This window comes from Phalacrocorax aristotelis, chromosome 5, assembly GCF_949628215.1.
Source record: "Phalacrocorax aristotelis chromosome 5, bGulAri2.1, whole genome shotgun sequence".
NCBI lineage: Eukaryota > Metazoa > Chordata > Aves > Suliformes > Phalacrocoracidae > Phalacrocorax > Phalacrocorax aristotelis.
In genome coordinates, this window is record NC_134280.1 from 34249538 (window position 1) to 34270573 (window position 21036).

Below are 21036 nucleotides of genomic sequence, written 5' to 3' on the forward strand. Positions count from 1 at the left end.
TTATTTAAGAAAAGTAAAATCTGGATAATCTGATTTTAATGGTAAAGCTAGCTGGCAACAACTTTGATTTAGAAAAAGTAGCATCCCTTTCAGTTGAAAATCTGTTTTCCTTTGGGAGTGTCTGATGGACCAGTTACATGCCTCTTCACTTGGTAAATGCTGCATTTAGTACAGCAACTAAGTAGTCCTATTTCATAGTTAAATGTTCAATTTCTCATAAATAATGTGATGAAGGGTATGTAAGGCCATCGCCCCATATTTTGCTCAGAAATGGTCTCAAAAACACTAAAGGCTAATTACAACCTTTATGAATACAAGTTAATATGTTGCTGCTCTTCTGTTAAAAATGGAGGCCCAAGGATGGCATGGGGCTGATGGATCTTGTACTCAGTCACGTACGCACACTGTAACAGAAGTTGTTCTCTCCTTTTGACGTGCATAGCTTGTCTCTCTACGTCAGGCTAGAAAACATTTCCAGGAGCATTTCCCTGGTGCTACTAGATCTCCCTTCCCTTGACAGGGACACACACTAAACATCTGTTCTGGCAATAAATGATCTCTCTTCTGTTTGTGAATCTGATGCTAATGCTATATTTTTCTAAAATTAGGCTTAAAAAAATCCTCTAGTAGCTTTCATTTTGAACTTTACACTTGCAACTTGAAAAAAGAGGTCTGATAAGGTTTATTTTCTTGTAGGCTTCTTAAATTGCAGCTCTTTGTATCTGAGACTGCAAAATCCTAAATCATGCTAACAGAATGCCTGAAATGGATACTAGTGGAGAGAGAAAAAAATATCACAGTTGATACAGATAGTGTCTGCTATTTTTAGTTCCTGACAGCTCAGGATTGCTCTTATCCAAGGACCATTTGCATTGTTTCTTTCTCTTCTTGCAGTTATCAGTTCTGTGATGACTTAGAAAAAAATACAAAATAAGGGTATACAGACTAGATGGACATTACTAGAATTAGATAGCAATTTCACAGAAAACTGATCTGCATGATTGCCCTCCTCTGCAGAAGATTGCAGTAACGTGATTGCAATCACTTCTGCTGGTCAGTGTTTTTAGCATTAACGTAGCTACCTTGGGAGCCAGCCAGGCTTTAGATAAGGCTTTTTTTTTTTGGAACTGAAAGAAAGAGGAGAAGAAATAATCTCTGATATTTTAGTGTAGCAGTTTCACATGTTATTGGTGGCATGCAACACAACCAGACTTCATATTTGGTATTTACTTCTGGTGCTGTCTTCAAATGTGCTAGTTGAGAGCTGCTTCTATAGAAAGTGCAATTCTATTGCTGCCCAGTTAATCCTCCCTGTGTAAGAAACAAACAAACAAAAAACAACCCACACCACAACCAACCTCCTAGACTCTTCCATCTACTGGCGTTAGTATTTCTATCCCTGTTCTGAAGATTATCAGTGTTAAGCAATACTAAACAGATCTTAGGTGTTGAAGTTCTGTAGCCAAGATAGCCAGTGGCTATCAGCAAGCTGCTGATACACCAGAAGGCTGTGCTGCCATCCAGCAAGACCTGGACAGGCTGGAGAGCTGGGCCGAGGGGAGCCTCATGAAATTCAACAAAAGCAAGTGCAAGGTCCTGCACCCAGGGAGAAACAACCCCACACACCAGTACAGGCTGGGGCTGACCTGCTGGAAAGCAGCTCTGTTGAGAAGAACCTGGGAGTGCTGGAGGACAACAAGCTGACCATGAGCCAGCAATGTGGCCTTGTGGCCAAGAAGGCCAACAATATCCTGGGCTGCATTAAAAGGAGTGTGGCCAGCAGGTCGAGGGAGGGTATCCTCCCCCTCTACTCTGCCCTAGTGAGGCACATCCGGAGTACTGTGTCCAGTTTTGGGCCCCCCAGTTCAGGAAGGATGTGGAACTGCTTGAGCAAGTCCAGCAGAGAGCTACCAAGATGATCAGGGAGCTGGAGCATCTCCCTTATGAGGAAAGGCTGAGACACCTTGGTTTCTTCAGCCTGGAGAAGAGAAGACTGAGGGGGGATTTCATAGATACTTATAAATATTTAAAGGGTGGGTGTCAGGATGATGGGACTGGACTCTTTTCAGTGGTGCCCAATGGCAGGAAAAGGGGCAACGGGCACAAGTTGGAGCACAGGAGGTTCCACCTCAATATGAGGAAAAAAAACTTTCCTGTGAGGGTGCCAGAGCAGTGGCACAGGCTGCCCAGGGAGATTGTGGAGTCTCCTTCCCTGGAGACATTCAAAATCTGCCTGGACGCATTCCTGTGCCCCCTGCTCTAGGTGTGTCTGCTCAAGCAGGGGGGTTGGACAAGATGATCTCAGAGGTCCCTTTCAACCCCTAACATTCTGTGAAATGGTACAATAGCTGTATTCAAATGAAGGTATGTTTGGACTGTACTCTGGGACAAAGAGGGTACTTTTCTCTGTGTAGTGAGTATAGTTAGAACTGGTCAAGCTTTAACTTTTTAATTGACAGGCTTTTTTAACAGGAAAAATACTATTTGGAGCTTTGGTTTTTACATCCTCAAAGTACATAATGTAAACATTTAGTTTATTTTACAAGCTCACTTTGGGCTGCAATTAAATGCTGCCTTCTAAGGGGAAGAGGTGTTGTCTGTCTTTCAAATTCTATGTCTTGGAGAAAAAGAGAAATAGGGGGTTGAACTGAGAAAACGGAACTCAAGACCCTTTCTTACTTCAGTAAGTGCTGTACTGAAGTGGCTCTTGTGTAAAATACAATCAGGACCACAAAAGTTAGCAGTCTGAAGAACCTGCTATACAGCAGCAGTTTACCTTCTGTGTTTTTCAGCCAGTGCTGCTGCTAGCAGTGTTCGTGCATCCTGCAGTTCTGCCTGGGACCCCTTCTCAGCTCCTGTGTCTTGATGCTGCTTGGGCACGGGTGTGTGGAAGGAGGCTGGGTGTGTGTACTGTGAGGTGGTGAGAAGCAGGTGATGTTTTGTTTTTTGTGTTTGGTTTTTTTTTTTGTGGCAGCCATCTAGCCTACAGCATGCTCCCTGTCCTCTTACAGAGCAGGAACTTCTTGTAGTGACAGTCTGTTCCCAGCTATGGTGTGCTGAGGAATCTGGATTGGGAATGTGTTTAGTATGCTGGGTCTGTGCATGACAGTAGATGTGGACCTACGGGTGCAGGCTGAATCTCTTTGCCTATCTTAAGACTGCAGCTCATATGAGGAGAGGTGAGTGTTCACCCTCCCTTTCATTAAATTAAACCAGCTGATCTAAGTCTCTTTTCAGAAGGGGTACTGCTCCTAGGCTGCTGAAGTGATGGTGTGTGTGTGTGTCTTTCCTTGGCCTAGTGCCCTTTGAGCTTTTCACTTGAGCTAGAATTATGAAATCTTCAAAGCTCTTTCTTCTTTCTATTAAGAGAAATGAGTTGCTGAAGACCCTGGAATGTTTACTTTTCATCCTTATGCAAGATACTGAGGGATACACTCTTTTCATCCTTTAGGTAATTATTTGCTTTATTATTGCACTGTAGTGAGATAGGATTAATGTAAGTTGCAAGTAGTAACAGAATATGAAATAAGACAACAACATGCACAAGAGCAAAAGATAAAAATAGATTTGGGAATTAACCTAGTAGTTTGAGAATTGCATGCATTTATAAAATGCTTGCAACTATGCTTAAATATATTTTTCTTTCCGATAAAGAATGTATTTTCAGATATTACACATTCAAGACTCACCTTGGATATAAGGTCTTGAAGAAGTTGAAGTGTCTGACAGGAATGAAAAAATAAACTTTTGACTTAGTCTATTCCGGTTGACAACCTATTAGCTATATCTTGTAATAACCATGAGATAGCTAATAAGGGTGCAATAAAAACACAAATCCAATTGCTTTTTTTCTCCTTAAGCTTTTCCTGCTGTTCCTGTCGAACTTGTTTTTCTGCCTAGTTCTTTAGTTTGCTTTCCAAACCATTCTGTGTCCTCAGTAAATCTTAAGACTATTCTTATGAGTATATTTGAATTATCAATTTTTATTGTAGGAAATATCATGAAGTATCTCATTTCACAAACTTGGGTTTATGTATTGAAATCTTTAGATAATTCAAGTAGACACTGGTGAATGTTCAACCTGATGTCTGGGCAGCTTTTAGTCTCTGAAAGGCTGATGACTCAAAACCCAATGTTTGCTCTAAAAGGCAAGTTACAGGGGGGCAGGGAACTAACTGGCTCTGGCGAGCTTGTTTCCTGGGTACCATCTTTAAAAGTAGATTTCTTCTAATATTAGCAGTAACGAGGCCAATGACCTTTAATTGGTTTTATTGTTTGGATTTTTTTTTTAGTTTATGGCCAGTTGTGCTGGCAGATGGTTGTGACTGCACCATAGTACCCTCAGCTCCTGCCAAGCTCTGCTTTATGGGAACTTGGCCGTATGTGAATGCTGCTGTATATTGAAAGAAATGTTAACATGCAAAAAAAAAAATTATCATGAATGCAAGCCAGATATGTTGTGACATACAAGTGTTTATATAGCACTCTAAAGTCAAATAAAACATCATCATTTAACCACATGCAAGGGAGCATATTCTACTTCTGCTATATAAAAGCTTTGGGATTAAACTGATTTGAATAAATTAAGGGCAAATACAGTCTGGGTTGATGTTATACTGAAATGCCTAGGATGTGTTTTGCAGCAGATACTGTGATGTTGACTGATAATTCTAGGAAAATTCCTTGATTAAACACTTCTGGGAATCTTGGTTATATCTGATAATCAGGGAAATGGTGCACTTAAATACAAGCAAACTGTATTAACAAGGGGATTAGAATGATTTGATGTAGAAATGTTTTTCACTAAACTGTTAAAGAAGATTATATTTGTTTAATCTTATAATTTAAGTGCAGTAGATATTTGGAAGAGCTGAAATTGAATCCATTTATTTAAATGGCTTACTTTGGGACAGAATGCATCACAAAGGGGTTTAATGTTGAAACTACTTCTAGAAGTCTGACTTTTCTACATAGTGCAGTCAATTTATAATTTCTAGTCTAAAACTTCTTCACAAAACACTCTGAACTAAAATGTTAAATTAGCTGCATCACTAAATTCTTATCTGTAACTGTTTCTGCTTCCTTACTGGAAAAAGGTCAGAGAATGGGGGAAGCAAATGTTTTCAATGAGTTCTGTATCTCTCCACCCAGAAGTTGCTCTCTGTGTTGAGATTGTTTTCACAATAATTAGTGAACTATTACAGATGACCATGAGTAGCTAGCAGAAAATGAGAAGTGGAAAGCTCAAACTATGAATCTGCCTCTATCAATATATTTGTTTCTGTTTTGAGGGAAGAGAGATCATTTCAGTCAAAACATTGATACTATTCACTTCTTAGTCAAACAGTGAGCTAGTCTGCTGTTCTATTCTGTTTTGTAAATGAGTATTTACTGCATTGAAAATATCATTTAATGTTGCTTAATAGCAGTTTTTCCCTTCACTGTTAAGTTAATGAGTCTCCTTTAGAACTTATGTCTGTACTCAAGAATCTCTCCTTGGTTTATTGAATGGGTGCTTTTACAGCATCAATCTCCTTTTTTTAGGGCATGAGTAGTCCTGTTGACTTGAGTATATTGCCACCTTATAAAAGTGGGGTCACTTTGTGTGGAATGAAATTAGAACAGAGTGGGGGGAAGTGGAACTTGAATGAGGCTACTTGTGGAGTTCAGGTTAGGCGTCTCTTAAATACTTCGCTGGAAGGGGTTTGAAGCTGTAGAAACTGTATTAATGGATTACTCAGACCTACAGACTAAACAAATGTGAAATATTTCTACTTGGCTTTGCCATCACATACACATCAGGGAAAATTTACATTTTGCTTTAACCTGTGTTTCGGTTCTGTATTTGACTGTAAAACTTTGAGTTATCAGTCCTGCCATTTTTGAAGACAGCAATAGCATATTTTGGTTTTAGGTCTGTCTGTTACTTAAATCGAGAGACTATGAAAGCATAAGGCAGTTACATTCTTACTGCCTATTTGTTTACCTTATTTTTGTTTCCTTCCTCAACCATAGCTTTTATGAAATCTAGTGAGAATAGTTCATCTATTTTTTTTAAAAGTAAAAAACCAGTGGTATATGCTTTACACATTCCTTTATGGTCCAGAACCACTGAGACAGTATTTCCACTGTGACCTATGGTTGATTTGTTTTTTTTTTCATTGCCTTCCAAAGAAAGACTGGAATGTTTCTTGCGGAAGGGAGGGCAAATGACTTAAGGTAGCTAAGAAGAAACTGAGGTTTATATTCACTTGCACACTCTCCATGCTTGAGCAAGACAGAGCTATTGTACTGGTGTTTAGTGTGCCAATGATAAATCTAGGAACATTGTATGTATCTATCTTTCCTTGAAATTCCCTTGTTGTTAGCAGCAAAAAAAAAAAAACCCAAACACCCCCCCCAAAAAAACCCCCAGAAAACCAAAAAAAAGTCCTCTAAGTTTTGTGCTATGGAATCATGTTTATCCTACTCTTGGAATCGGTGGGAATGCTTATTTGAGTACTGTAGGCACAAAATGTGCCTCTGGTAGTAGCTGTGGTGCCAATATTGAGGTTTGACTTCTTGTACCACTCAAGCACAGAAGTGTAGGTGGGGTGGAGGAAAAAACCAAACAACTGAGTAGGAGGAGAGGAAGGACACTTTTTTTCAGACTCATTGTACCGTCTGTCTGCCCTTAACTCTCTTTAAGAGGCTGTCAGTAAAGGAAGGAGAATGATGGACTGCTGGGAAAAAGAAATGAAGGAGCACCAGACTTGGCATCAGATTTGCCATACTCTTTCAATATCGTGATTTATGATATGTTGGCATCAGCTGCTAGTTATTTTAGATTTAGTTGGAAAATGATGAGAACAGAAAACCAATTCTCTGAAATCTGTATCTTATGATTCTTTGAGTTAAATTCTGTATAAACATACCAGAAAAGCTAAGCAAAAGAATACCTTTCCTAGAATGATGGTTTTTAATGGTGTCCTCACCCCAGCTCTTCCCCGCTGGAGTCTCAGCTAAGCCAAGAATATTTAAAAAAATCAGCTCTTTCGTGTATGGTAAGAGAAGGGCTCCCTCTGTAGACTAAATGCACATCTGAGTAGTGGTAGACTGAAGTCTGTTTTCTAGGGCTGATAATAGCGTGTGAGCTGCTCCTTTATCTTCAGTGAGACCTTTGGGGGAGTTACATTTGGTGACTGTTACAGCTAGATGACAAAGTTTTGGAAATTGAGCTCATAGGGCTTAAGTTGTCAAGTCTGACATACTTTTCTGATTTGTTTTGTTGGTTTTTTCCTTTTTGGTTTTATGATCTTTCTTTAGTTGAGCCTTTTATCATTATAAGTATAGGTTTTTCAATTTGTTTACCTCTGGACCATGAACATATGTGTAATTTCTACAACAGTGGCTGAAGCTTTAAAATCTGATGATTTATAAATTAAAAAATCAGTGACCTCTATTTTCCATGTTTTCTTTTGAAATATTAATTTCTATGATTAAAACACCTGTGCTTTCACTAAGGATGAAAATAAGCATGTCATCGAACAATGGCAGATTATAAAAGGGTGTAATTAAGGTTTTATTTTGAAACACTTAAAAATATCACAAGGTGGGGTATCACAATTGTAGTTTGAGGCAATGCCTACTTATAGCTTCTATCCAGTTAGCGCTTGTTTGTTCCTTGGTGCGTTCAGAGTGGAGTGAATGGCATCACAAATAGATGTTATGTTTTCAACTTATTGACAAATAAAATAATTTTTTTAATCTCAGAATAAAATAGCCCTTTATCCTTGTCACAATGCTTATGGTTTTCCAGCTTGCAGGAAACAAAAGCAACTTGAAGTGACGTATGTGAATGTGTATCTTACAGATAGCTCAGGAGCTGATCCTGTACAAGTAAGGACACTGAGATCATTGCTGAGGCATTGCTTGGTTCTTCTCAAGATTTTTTTTATCATAGCTCTCAAGTAAAGTTTTTAATGAATTATTAATTTTGGAAACTACTACATCCTGACCTCTTCCTTCCTACCTCCTTCAGTATTGCCCTCATACAAAGACATCTGACAGCAATCTGTTGGCTGTTTGTTAGTAATGACTTTTCTTGCTCCATGCTGTTCTACTTCTCAATGTTGTCAAGTCTGGAAAAAGCTTTCAGTTGCTTATATACCACTTCAGATAGTTTTCCTGGACTTGGAAGCCTTGCTTACATTGGGTTAGCCTTTGGTTTTACCAGGATTAGATCGACACTAACTAGGAATAGTGACATATTTTAATTTTTTTGTGTGTGTAAGGTTCATACTAATTCCTGTCTAACTTAAAATTGTTTTTTTTAAAATGTTTTCTTCCGTCTTGACAGCTAATTGTGACAGTAATTGTGGTGGTTTGTTTTGTAAACTGAAGAATATGTTTCTCATTGTATTCTTTTTCTGCCTGGCAGACTACGTTTATTTAAAATGTAACCAGTGATACCTTCATCTTTTTGTATCTGGGACTTGGTCTCATTTTGCATAAGTTGATACCTAGCATATGACTGCAGGATTTAAACAATTGTTGTAGACATTAAATAATCCAATTTCTGTGTAATGAGATAAGGAATAATTAACCCAAACTTGAAAAAAAATCATTTGTTAACAGCAATAATCTTTTTCAAAATATTTGGCAGGTCTAAATGCCTTGATGGACAGTTAAACATGCAAGGAAACAGGCAAGTGTGGGAAACTGGGCTCTCAAAATCAATCCTGAGTAAACAACAAAGCTTTCAGGAAGGCAAATAGGTTGGGTTTATGCTACCAAATGACTTCACTTGGTACCTGTAACAAGCTGGTCTTTGGCCTATGCCCCAAGAAATAAATAAATAGTGAATTAATCCACTGCACAAAATAGTCCCCTAATGTGATGTGCTATTAATACTTTCCCAGGTACACTTATTGACCACTTCTAGTCATTATCATTAATTGAATGGCGGGTCCCTTCTGCTGTTGTCTGAATCTATTGTTTCTAATTTAGCTAACACAGTACTTCCAGCTAAAACAGTTAAATAATGATGCTCTAAGATTAGTTTAATCATCAATTAAGCCTGGAAAGCTGAAACACCATACCAACTGGTATACACAGGTACTATGGGCTGTGTAGCTACGATGTGGCTTTGCTTAGCTGTGTGAATGAGACTTGTTCCTCCATGTGGAATGATTACTATGGGTAAGATCATTGAGGTTGAAATTGCTGAGGCTAAAGTTATATCCACATTTCATAAAAGTTAACTGCCAGAGTGGAATGCGGTTAGCATGCCAAAATTGGTTCAGTGATTGTCCGCTAAGCAGCACCACCTGTACTCTTAGATGTGAGGAACACTGAGGGAGATAACTTGAGGAGAGAGTGGAGCGAAGGCTTCGTGGCCAAACTTGTCCATAAATCACTGCAGATATGGGGGCTGGATGGAACCATAGAACCACACCTTGTGGGTTATCTTTGCTCATTATAACCTCATTGTAATACTAAAATACATGCCTCCATCCCAAAGTTACCCACCTCCAAGGTATAACAACCCCTCACTGAGTGTGCACTCTGGATTTCTCTTAGTCTATACCTTTAAATCAAAGTGAGGAATTTCTACAACAATCAATAACAACAGTATGTATGACTAGAGTCACTCAAGCTCCACCTAAGCATAAAATAGTATAAAAATGACCCCAAGAAAGAGGGTTGTTAGGGAAGATATCATCGCAGACTACTGGGATCAGTCAAAGGGCTGAACCTCTCTTTTCCCCCATAAGGATGCCTATTTGGTGACACTCGAACACTTGGTTATACCAAGTGATTCCCCAGGAAATTTAGAGAACAAGCTCCTTATTTTGTGTTTTAATGCTCTATACTTGCATGTGCTTTGCAGACAGTGTATTTATCACTGGCAACCCAATAAGAACCTGTGCTTTTGTTGCTTCAATAAACCACAGTAAGAGTGAATCTGGCAGTGAAGCGTTATTGGGCATGAGTAGACTAATAGCGATTGTCCTGTTAGTGACTCCCTCGCAGACTAACAGTGCTGAATTGGGTATCACTCAAAATCTAAGCCCAGCTGCCCCCAGCCCCTCTGACATCTGAGGACCAGCTGGATTGCAAGGGAGTTTATTTTCTGCCAAATTTCATCTCTTAATGCAACACTCGGCCACCATTTTGAAGCTCCAGAAATGCTCACTGAGCAGAGGATTATAAACCCTCTCTATTTAGTGTTTATAATTGGACAGGTATATGGAAAGGGTGTTTTACAAGCAGACAGAAGGGGATGGAGGGCTGAGCACTTCATGTTTCTGAAGGGCTTCTGTTATATCAAATTAGATACTTCTACTGTTTTTTCCCAAACTCTCAAAAAGGCAAGTGATGCATCTCCAACATGACATTTTTACATTTAGATGTAAAAGGTCATTTATCTCTCTTTCTCTCAGTAAGTGAAAATTTATTCACATGTCAAATCTTTCATGTCAGGGAGAATCCAGATTTTGGACTCAAAAGCTTTTCATGTCATGTTTCTAATTAGGTCTGTGACTCATTCTCATGAATAATATATCAAGCTGCATATTAACATCTAATCCAGCTAAATCATCAATTTACAGTAAACCTTGGCTGCAGCAATTTTAGTAAAAAAAGTCAGACTGCAACATTTTTCCAACAGCTGTTAGAACTCCTCCAGTGTCTCTGGGTACTAAACTTGCAAAGCAAGTGATTAGAGTCATACTGCAGTATTTGGAGGTGAATGAATTTGATTAAAATCATAACACTAGGTTTCTAAAAAAGACTTCACAGTTAAGGCTAAAAAAAAAAGTCCCTTAGGTAGAAATTATTTTCCTTTATGATCTGAGGAGAATATTTGTCCAGGTTCAGACTGAAGTGCTGTGTATGGTTAGAATAGATTGCTTTTTTTGGTAAGGAACTGATTTGTTTTATATCTGAGTGCTGCAATAAAAAGGTACCAGCTAATAAATTATTACAAAGATTTTAACCTGAAAAGAAATAACTTGTCACTTAACCTAAGACTCAGTGTATCTTGAAGGATTGTCCCAGCTCCCTTATTAATATGCTGGGTGGGACTGTTGTGGATGTAGCTGGTGTTTTTTGTTTGTGATCATGCTGACAGTTATTGTCAAACAGCTTCACTCCATCAAGCGGTGTTCATCACCAATTAGTCATTTGACAGGTATAATTTCTCAGTGCTGTGGATCACTATTGTAACTGTAAATTATCTTTGAAAGTGTCTCTAAAATGTTGTCTTTTTCCACTGTTGTCTGTCTTCCTTCACCTAGTTCATGATAGGTTGATGGCACTGGCGTACACTTTCTTCCTAGTTTATTTCATAGACAGAATGATATATTCCTGCCACTCCCTTTCTGTCTTTCCCTGCTGCTCCCATCGCTTCTCCAAGGAACTGGGCTAACAGGAGGCTCCACTTGGTGACTTCTGTGTGTTTGTGTGTCAGAGCAGAGAGAGAAAAATGGTCTGTGCCTGTTTTTTGGTCTTCCCAAATATTGTTCCATTGCCACATCTGACTTTCACACAGTAAGAGAGCCTTTGGAAAGGATACAACTCAGATATATCTTCTGTCAGACCGCATCAGAATAATCAGCTTTGAAAAAGTCAGGTACCATGTGCTTGATTCTTAGTGCATATGTATTTTCTCTCCTTCATCCGTGTTACTTCTGAGACTGTGATCCAATCTACTCTAAAATACCTCAATGGAGATCTGTTTCAGTCAGAATATTTGTCACGTATCCATAAAATATGAGCATTTTGAACTTAGAGTGTGTAGGTCACAGTTGTTCACTTAATTTAGCCACTTATGAGATGTGATCTGATTGTGCACGTACAACTGTTCCTAATAAGGGTCTTGCACGGGAATGTAAGATGTTAAACTAAGTTTGCTTTTCTGTTTTGGGTGAAGCAAAACTGGCTTCCAGATAGGATCTGACGACAAACAGCAAAAGTATAGCCAGCATATGTTTAGTTAACATTTCAAAGTGAATGACTTGAGAATGGACTGCTACCAAAAGTTCATGGGAGATAGCAGACAATATTTCCAAGGTGACTTAGAAAACTAAATTGATACTGTTTCAAAAAGCAAAATAATATTCTTGTGGGGAAGAAGTAAATGTGATGCCAGCATCACAGGTTGTTGCATATCAGCATGTGTATGGTATGTAAAGAATCACGCTTTTGTAAAACAGCATGCTTGGCCGTGCTAGACCATGACTGCAAACTACAGCAACTTTTAAGCATCTTTTTAAGCATTTTTTTTTTAATTCCCTTAAGCTTTCTGAACAATAGTGTGGATCTCAAGGCACACTAATATGTGAAAGTCACTACTCCATAAAGTTCTGAAAGATCCCCTTAAAAAAATATTTTTATATTTGTAATGCGAGGCTAGGAGAAGAAATAAAAGATTGAGTAAATATCATGGACTATTAGGATCAGAGCTTCAACAATGAAGAGGAAAAATGAGGCACTTCTAAATAGCTAATGTGTGCTTGACATTAATATAAAATTAGAATTTACAAGTTGTGTATGGGTACAGTAGTCTGCATGTGTTTGAGCTCCAATATGCTGCACGTCTCCCTGTTCTGTCAATATTTGAAAGCTTGGGTTAGTGATGACTTTTTAGCCTATGAATCTCCATTATACACCTGACAATGGTGTGCGTGTACCTCAGCATACCTGAAAAGTTGCAGTTAACTTAAAATGGTTGCCCTTGCCCTTAGGATCAAATGTGGATAATGAAAAGGTGCTAAAAGGATTTCTACAGTGTGGGGGAAGAACCAAAATTTTACTGCTTCTATGCACACCTGTACAGACTTGATACAACTTTAAAATTTGCCCGTAATAAGCCCCAGGTGTAAGACCTTAGACAGTATGATCTGAACTAATTACCAAGCTGAAAGATTTAGACTGTTATGGCAATTAAAGACTTTCATAGATTTATGCTGCATTCAGCTTGCAGAGCTCGATGCTGTAGTTCTTCAACAGGTATAATTTTTTCCAGTGGAAGTTTTGCATGAGTCGAGGCTGTTTCTTGAGCCTTTTTATGTACTAATAATGAAAACATTCTCATTGTTAGCTGCTTGTGCTCTTAAACAAATGGGTGAATCGAGTTCATGTAGCTTACGAAGACAAATGACACTTCCAAGGTTGCCAGCAATTCTGCATAAACAGCTGGTGATTTAGTTGATCAATGGCAAAGTAAAAAAATGTGTATCTGTGCTTGACTCCTCGAAAAGGAACAGGATACATTGTCACATCCACTATTTAAATTAAAGACTGTGTGACAGTTGACTCTTCTATTTCAATTACATCTTAAACTGCATCACTTGTTATGAACTACACAGAAATTAGCAAATAGATTAAGGTGGTACTGAACATGAAGACTAGCATCAGTTTGTTTTGATGCAGTGATGACAAATACTTTCCTTGGAACACTTAAGTAAAGTTGCTTTGAATATACAGACTGAGCACTCTTCTCAATCTGTGTTGTCATCATTTCAGTTCTGATGTGTTTTGTCTACACCTTGCTAGTTTCTGCCTGATTTTTGTATGCTGAGTTTTACTACTTTTTTTTTTTTTTTGTACTTAGCAATCCATTTTCTTTGCACCTTTGTTATATGTGTGTGCTGAGCTTTGTTTTCTCTTATTCTCTTTCTGGAAGCTATTTTAGTCTATTAGCTTTCAGTGGCTGACTTAAGGAAATAGAGAGATTAGGATAGTGGACAACTGAGATGAATTGAAGTAGTTAATCTTTGTCAGAAAAATCCTGTCTCCCACAGCTGTCCTTCTTTCAAGAAAGAGGAGAAACTGGGCAGAGAGCTAAACTTCAGAGGCATAGAATAATTAGGAAGAAGCAAAGTGAGAAAGTGTCTTGAACAAATCTGAAAAAATGGGTAACCTTTAGACGAAAGCATGTGCATGGAAACACCTCATTCCATATGGGTCTGTGGCAGCTACCAATTTACTCTAAATCCATTAACATAGACAACAGATCTTAAACAAGAGAAAATTCTTAGGGGTATGCTTTCCAAAGAGTAGAAATTAAAACTTTTTTCAGTTGATAAGGATGAGGGGGTTATCCTTTCCCAAGAGAAAATTTTTAGAAAACTTTTTTGAGGGAAAATATGCAGAGAAGAAAAATCTGTATTGTAGCTCAAATGTTTCTTTTTGTTAAGCTGGAATAAAAGAAAGATTTAGGCTCAACTTTGGAGTTATTAAAAATATAAGTAGTTAAATACAAGTAAACCACCCTGGGGGGAAAATGGTGCTATTAATATTTGAAAGGAGGAAAGAGAATACCAAGTATGATAGAGATTGACATCAATGTTAGTAGCTGCTAGGTAATGTATTTCAAAGAAGTATTGAGCTGGCTAGGATCAAAGTCACTTGTACATGCAGAGTTTCCAGCTAAAAAGCTATGGGAGGATATGGGTCTGATATAGTCTGAAAGTCTCAGAAGCTATTCGTTATCTGAAAACAGCAGAATAGCCAGCATTGATCACACTTCAGCAGAAGTGGAGGGAATCAAGGTCATAACAAGGTATGTTCACTTGATCTGCTGAAAACCTGAGACTGGAAGAAATGATTGGTAACATAAAAGCAAAGAGTCCCTTGATAACTTGCTCCAGAAAGACAGAAGGCCTGCAAGCTTCTAAGGATAGGAAAACTTTAATCACCTTAATCACTTTGAGATTTGCAGAGGAATTAGGTAAGGTGCTCTCCTGGCCCTGTGCAGATGTGGTGCCTCCTGGCTTGCCTCTCCTCAGAACATACTCTTTCAGTCTGCTGAGGTTTTTAGTCTGTGTTGAAGCAGCCTCTGACTGGTGTGTCTTGCAAAAGTATGTGATTTTGGAGAACTGGGGATGGGGAGAAGGAGGAAAGGAGCAGGGGGAGATGGTTCAGGCACGTATGTAAGAGTGGGTAGTAACAGTGGCTCTGTGGTCTGTCTGACCGCTCTGGGAAAGGAAAGCAAGCAAGAAATGGAAGTCAGGTGCTGGAGCAGGCTTGTTGTCCAGCCTGTGTTTAGCATTACAGCTGCAGGTGTGAGCACACAGACTTTCCATGATCCAATTCAGGGACAGGCATTCAGCTGAATTTAGTGCCTAAAGAGAGATTCTTCCATTTCCTGGATGAAGATGATGCACTGTGTGCCATGTTCATCTGTGCCAGACACTGCTCCCAGCCTGTCACTGTGATCAGCTTCATTCAGGGGAAGGGTCCCACCTGCTCAGGTGATGTATGTGCCCAAGGTAGCCATAATTATGAAATGTAAGGAATAAATTAAAAGCAATCGATCATGTTTCTTAAATACAGCTGATCGACTTGGCCAAGTTGTGAATGTTAGACTTGAAATGTCTTTTTTTTTTTTTAGAAAAATGCTGAACACCTCAATTTCTGTAATACGTTGGGCATTGTAAAACCCTTTGTCTCAGGTTACATATCACGCGTTGTGCAATGAGTAGAGCCTTAGCTACAAAGCCGTCAACCAGAGCATTTTCTTTTGCTACTGTTGCACTGTTTTACTATGCAAGGCCTGCAAGTCTGCAACATATGGCATGGCTATATTGTCCTGTAAAGGAGGAAATAACTGTGCATGACTTCTATTTGGATGGTGAAAGCTGAAAGAAGAGTCCCAAGAGTTATTCTTCTAAAACTAAAAGCCAAGGTGTTTGATGTGATGTCAAGGGCTGTTGAAATATGTAATTCATTCCATCTGCTGCCTTTGGTGCATGAGAAAAACGCATTGGTGCCAGCTGCATATGCCTAAAACCGAGAGAGGAAAAACCTTGGCAATTATTCTGTTTACTCTGTGACTTGTAGAGTGCCAGTGAGCCACAATTTCTATTTTAGCCCATGTGTCCTGGTTTGCCTAGCAGGCCAAGCTTAGAGGGATGTATGCTGCATGCACTTGAGCTTAGGAGGCTTCCCCTATATTGCCAATCTTAGAGTTCTGAAAACTCATACCCACTCACCAACTTTCTATTGCCATCTGTCTAGGAATTAGGTAGCTCTGGCTCTCTTATGCTAGGCTCAGTATTACCGAATTTTTATTCCTTTCATTGTGCCTTCGCTGGTCCAAACGAGCTCAGCTATCAGTTATTCAGAAGCTGTAATTACCAGTTAATTTAGTGACCTAACCAAATATTTATGAAAGAATTGTGTTTTTAAGAATAAAAATCTAATGCTGTGTTCCTAAATAAAATACAAGGTTTGCAAGCATAGCTGTTTGATCAACAAACTTTAGGAGATCAGTTGTTTTAAAATCTGTGTTTCTAGTGAAGGATTAATAGTTTCTTTTAGGAACTGTCTTATCTTGTCCCCTCCTCTCTTCTTCAGGAATTTCTAAAACACTCCATTAGGTGTTTTGTATTTGCACTGTATGTGGAGGGCAAATTCAATATATGAAATAGTTATTATCATTAAATCATTCTCCAGCCTTTAGGGAGACTTACCCTGGGTTGCTTTAGAGCTTTGCCATGTGTTACAGTGGTCCAAGAACAGTCAAATAGAAGGGGAACTTAAAATTTTCCTTGAATATTTTATTCATATATAAGTAATAGCTCTTGCCTGGGCATTTTTAGATGTGAAACTTTCAATTACTCTTTAATAGAAGGATGGAAAAAATTGAATATCAATAAAATCTTCCTTTTTCATTTATCAACTAATCATTAAGGAAATAGAAAATTAATCCCATAATAAATTATATTCAGCCCTCTCCCCCTTTCCTGTTATTTATGGAACAGTGGGATATGGAAGCTGTGCTGTCTATAACCTGTAGCCAAATGGATTTGTACATACAGTGAAAGATCATAAAGGAATTGTGAAAAACATTAAAGGATTAAAAAGAAAAGCCCAAATTCTTATGGGCAACAAGATGTTTTAGTACAATAGAGAACACAGTAATACAGCTGCCGGGTCTAAAAACCTTATTTTCTTAATATTTTTTTGAGCGGATGAAGTTGTTCATTCAGCTGTGTATACACAAATCTGGCTGTGCTCTGCAGAGGAGGAATAAGAATTGAGATCCTAAATAACTTTTGTGGATCTGTGTCTCTGTACCCAAATATAAGCATGCAAGTAGTCTCAAATCGGTGTGCCATTTACAGCATTCCCAGCTTGCTGCATCCTTAAAAAACTTCAAGATTTGAAACCAAACCCACCATGTTACATGAATCTAAATTGGGGAAGGAGAATTTTATAACACTTTATGGGTTATTGGGTGTGTTAAACCTGAAGCCTTCAAAGCTGTTTTGGATTTTGCCATTGAGGGCATGGGCTCTAATTTAATCTGCTTCATGCATCCAGTGTTGTTCAGTAGTGACTGACAAATACATTTCTGCACTATGTATTGCTAATGTAATGATAGTAAAGCCAAAAGCACATATGTGTAAAATATTAATCTTTCCACTATCTTTTGCACACGATGAGCAGAGCTTATGCAGACCCCTGCAGCTGTAAACTCTGACATTGTACTTGTACAATAAGGGTAATGGGTTTCTGCTCCATAAGTGGATTCCTACTTGCAACAAATACTGCACATCTAACACCGTATAGCTGATATGCAGTCATCTCTGCCACTATGACGCTGTACAGGAGTCTATTTGGAGAGAAGTGAAGATAGCCAATTTGTGGGAAATTGAATCACAGCAGGTGAACTTTACTTACCTAAGTTGGAACTTAACCAGAAAATAAAAGTCAACATTCTCCCTTTTGCAAATGTGCTACAGGATATTTAATAACTGTGAGTAATCAGCATGTCTGCTGAACCTCAACCCTCTTGTAGTGATCCAAAGACACATTTTTCAAATAGTATTTGCAATTAAAAGTTCTATAATATAGTCAAATATATTGGTGTTTTGTGGCAGGAAATTTAGGGGGAGAATCAGTTTTTCTCTCATGTAATAGGCAAAAATGGTAGATATCCCTATGTTTTTACTATTAATTATTGATTTTGTGCCACAGGTTTCCATCTGTGAGCAGGTGACACAATGTGAATCACCAGAAAACTGTCCTACCCATTTGGTGATCATAAGAGGTTATGCTCTTGAAGCTAAATGTAAGCAAGTGGTACAAAAAACCTCTATCTCCTTTAAAGTTTCGTGTTTTGGTTTTTTTCCTCCAAGGGAATATATACATTCCTTTAAAATAATACATAACTTACCAGGTGCAGATTTTTTCCATTTGTTGTTTGGTGCAATGCTTACCAAATTATTTTCACATCTTAGAAATAATCTACACAGAATGTCAACCTCTTCCAGTATTTATCTAGCCTTACTCTTACTAGAACTATTTTTTGTGAAATAATAGACAACATATATAAATCCCAGATGTACTCTCTGAATCTATAAATTGCTCATTGTGAAGAAAATACATTTTTTCTATAAAAATGATGGATTGGTGGAACATAATGGCTTGCTGCTGCTGTTGTAGTTAAATTTTCTTTGAAATTATTGAATTTCTTATTGTTTAAAGTAGGTACAGCCTCCATAAGGCTAGGCAGACAAGGAAAGTGCACTTCTACAGCTGAAATAGGGCAGCTATAAAGAACTCTGATGTTACATAGCTCTCATTTACGTGTATTCTTTTTACACTTCATTTCAGAGGAAAATGTGAATGCTCTCTCTTTGTAGAGTATTACACAGACATGGCTTACATACACTTGAGCATAACTGTCTTTGCAGTTAACTCTTCACATATACAAGTAAAAAATAACTGAAGTGCAGATGCTATTTTGTTTTCCTCCTACAATGAAGACTTAAAAATAGGATTGAATATAATTATAATCTGCAATGACGCATGTGATGGAACACATTTGTTTTGAACAAGACACTGAAAAGACTGATTGAATTTACAAGAGTGACAGTTGTGACAATTGTAAATTGCAGAGGCATTGCCTCCATCCTTTCCACAGGTAACTTAGCTCAGCTGATCTGTTCCTGGCTCTTCCAAAGGAATTACTTGTTAATGACCAAAGAGGGATTTCACTGCCAGTCAAATAAACAGGAAGCAACATTCCATGACAGCTCCCAAGATCTCTGATTTCATACCCAGTGTGCATGTTGGTAAAAGCTGAAGTTCTCACCATACCTTTTGAGCAGTGAGAGGAAGGAATTTGGTTTGCTCATATATCATGTGGTAGCTTAAATAATTTTCATCACAATCTGTTATTCCCACAGAACGTGTACTGGTGCTTCCTAGAATAATTTGTAGGGAACTCTACACCTACTGCAGCTTCATCACCTTCTGTCAATGTCATTATTATAATTACAAAATACTAGTGAAACTCAAGTTGTCTTGATGTCTCTTCTAGGGGAAAGTCTGATCTGAAGAGGTCATAGTAGCGTTAATGGACACTGGACACTTTTTGAAGTGTCTTAAGGTGGTGACAATTAGTGTATGCTCTTGGAGCACTCTTATACCGTTATGGATTTTTGCCTCAAATGGTGAGAAGTGTTATACTGGTGAGTGTTACATGTCAAAGGGCAAAACAAGAGGTGTGAAAAGGGACGGTGACTCTCAGGCTTAAGCCTTCTATAGATGTGGAAGCTGTGATTCATTTTGGGTAAAAGTCTTGTAGACTGATGGAGTATGTACTGTAAGGGAGGGCTCCACATAGTAGTCTGACTTTTAAAGCAGCCTCTTCAGTAGTCGAGGTGAAAGCTTCATTTGCATGAGCTATGCAATACAGTGCAGGAATGCACCACCTTGCAGTAACTTCTGAGTCTGTTACTGTATATAGCTTGGAGGATGAACTGTTAAAATGAGCTTCAGATTTCAGTCATGTTTCACCCCAAAATGCAAGATCTAGTTATCTCTAAACAGAGAGTTAAGGCTTCAGTCAGAACTTCCACTTAGGAAGGACACATACCTGTGAAACAAATACTAAAACCTCCATGAACCTATTTTAGTTATCACAGAAATTTGGTAGTAAACATTATGGTTCTTTCTAATAACCTTATTTTTTGGTCATGTAATTTACTATCTCCTTTCTATATGAAATGAAACTGCTCGGTATAGTAGATCTATATAAAGGTAGGGGAGGAGCACAGGAAACTCTTGCATCTCATTTACACCAGTAAATTTGGGGAATTGAGGTAGTTAAGTGCTTCAAAGGGTACTGAAATGTAATGATAAGGATCTAGCTTTTCTCTGATTCCTGTAAGACCACAAATCTATGGTGATAGTGTGGATTTAACATAAATAATATGCTACTTGGACATAAAGATTTTTCTCTTAATAGCCTGTGTAGTTTATACAGTACCACCTGTAAAGTACTTTGCACTTCAGATTCTGGAAATACTGTTCCAAGTGTACTGATTTTGAGATCTATATAAGAAACTTATTGAAAAAACTTTAAACAGATTGCAGTCAGCAATGTCCTTCTCTGAACAGAATATTTCCTTTGAGATCTAATTGATTAAAAATGAGAATCCCAAAAGGCTTGAAGCACTACTGTCATGTTGATGCTAAAAACAAGCAAGCTGCATGCCCAGGACAGCTGTAGTCTAGTCAGTTGGCATTAGGATTAAGAGAAATAATACAGAAGGCAATAGGGATTAAGGATGTCTGTGGATTTATGGAAAATGCCCTCTGAAATAAGCTGATTTTATTCTCTGACACTTTAATTGGGGCAAATATTTCTAACTGTGAAGGTATAGGATATATTTTTATCTCATGCTGCATAACATTCTGGAGAGGAAAAATACTCCTATGCAGTATCACTTGAAGAGATAAATAGTTGTTATAGTTCAAAGCAACTATTGAAAGGAATTATACTTAAAGAAGTATTAATTACAGGGATTTTGGTGAAGACCGGTACTATGTCCAGAGTCATTCAGTATATCTAGCAATGACCTGAAAATAAAGAAACGGTGAAGTACATGTAGGGTTAACAAAGGTAAGTGAATGAATAGTGAGATGTAAATAATTATGAAGAGCCAGCCAGGTTGTGCAGTTTAGATTGCTCTGAGAAAATGGACTCAGTTCAAAGAATTCATATTAGTAAAACCCAGTGTGGAGTTATGGATG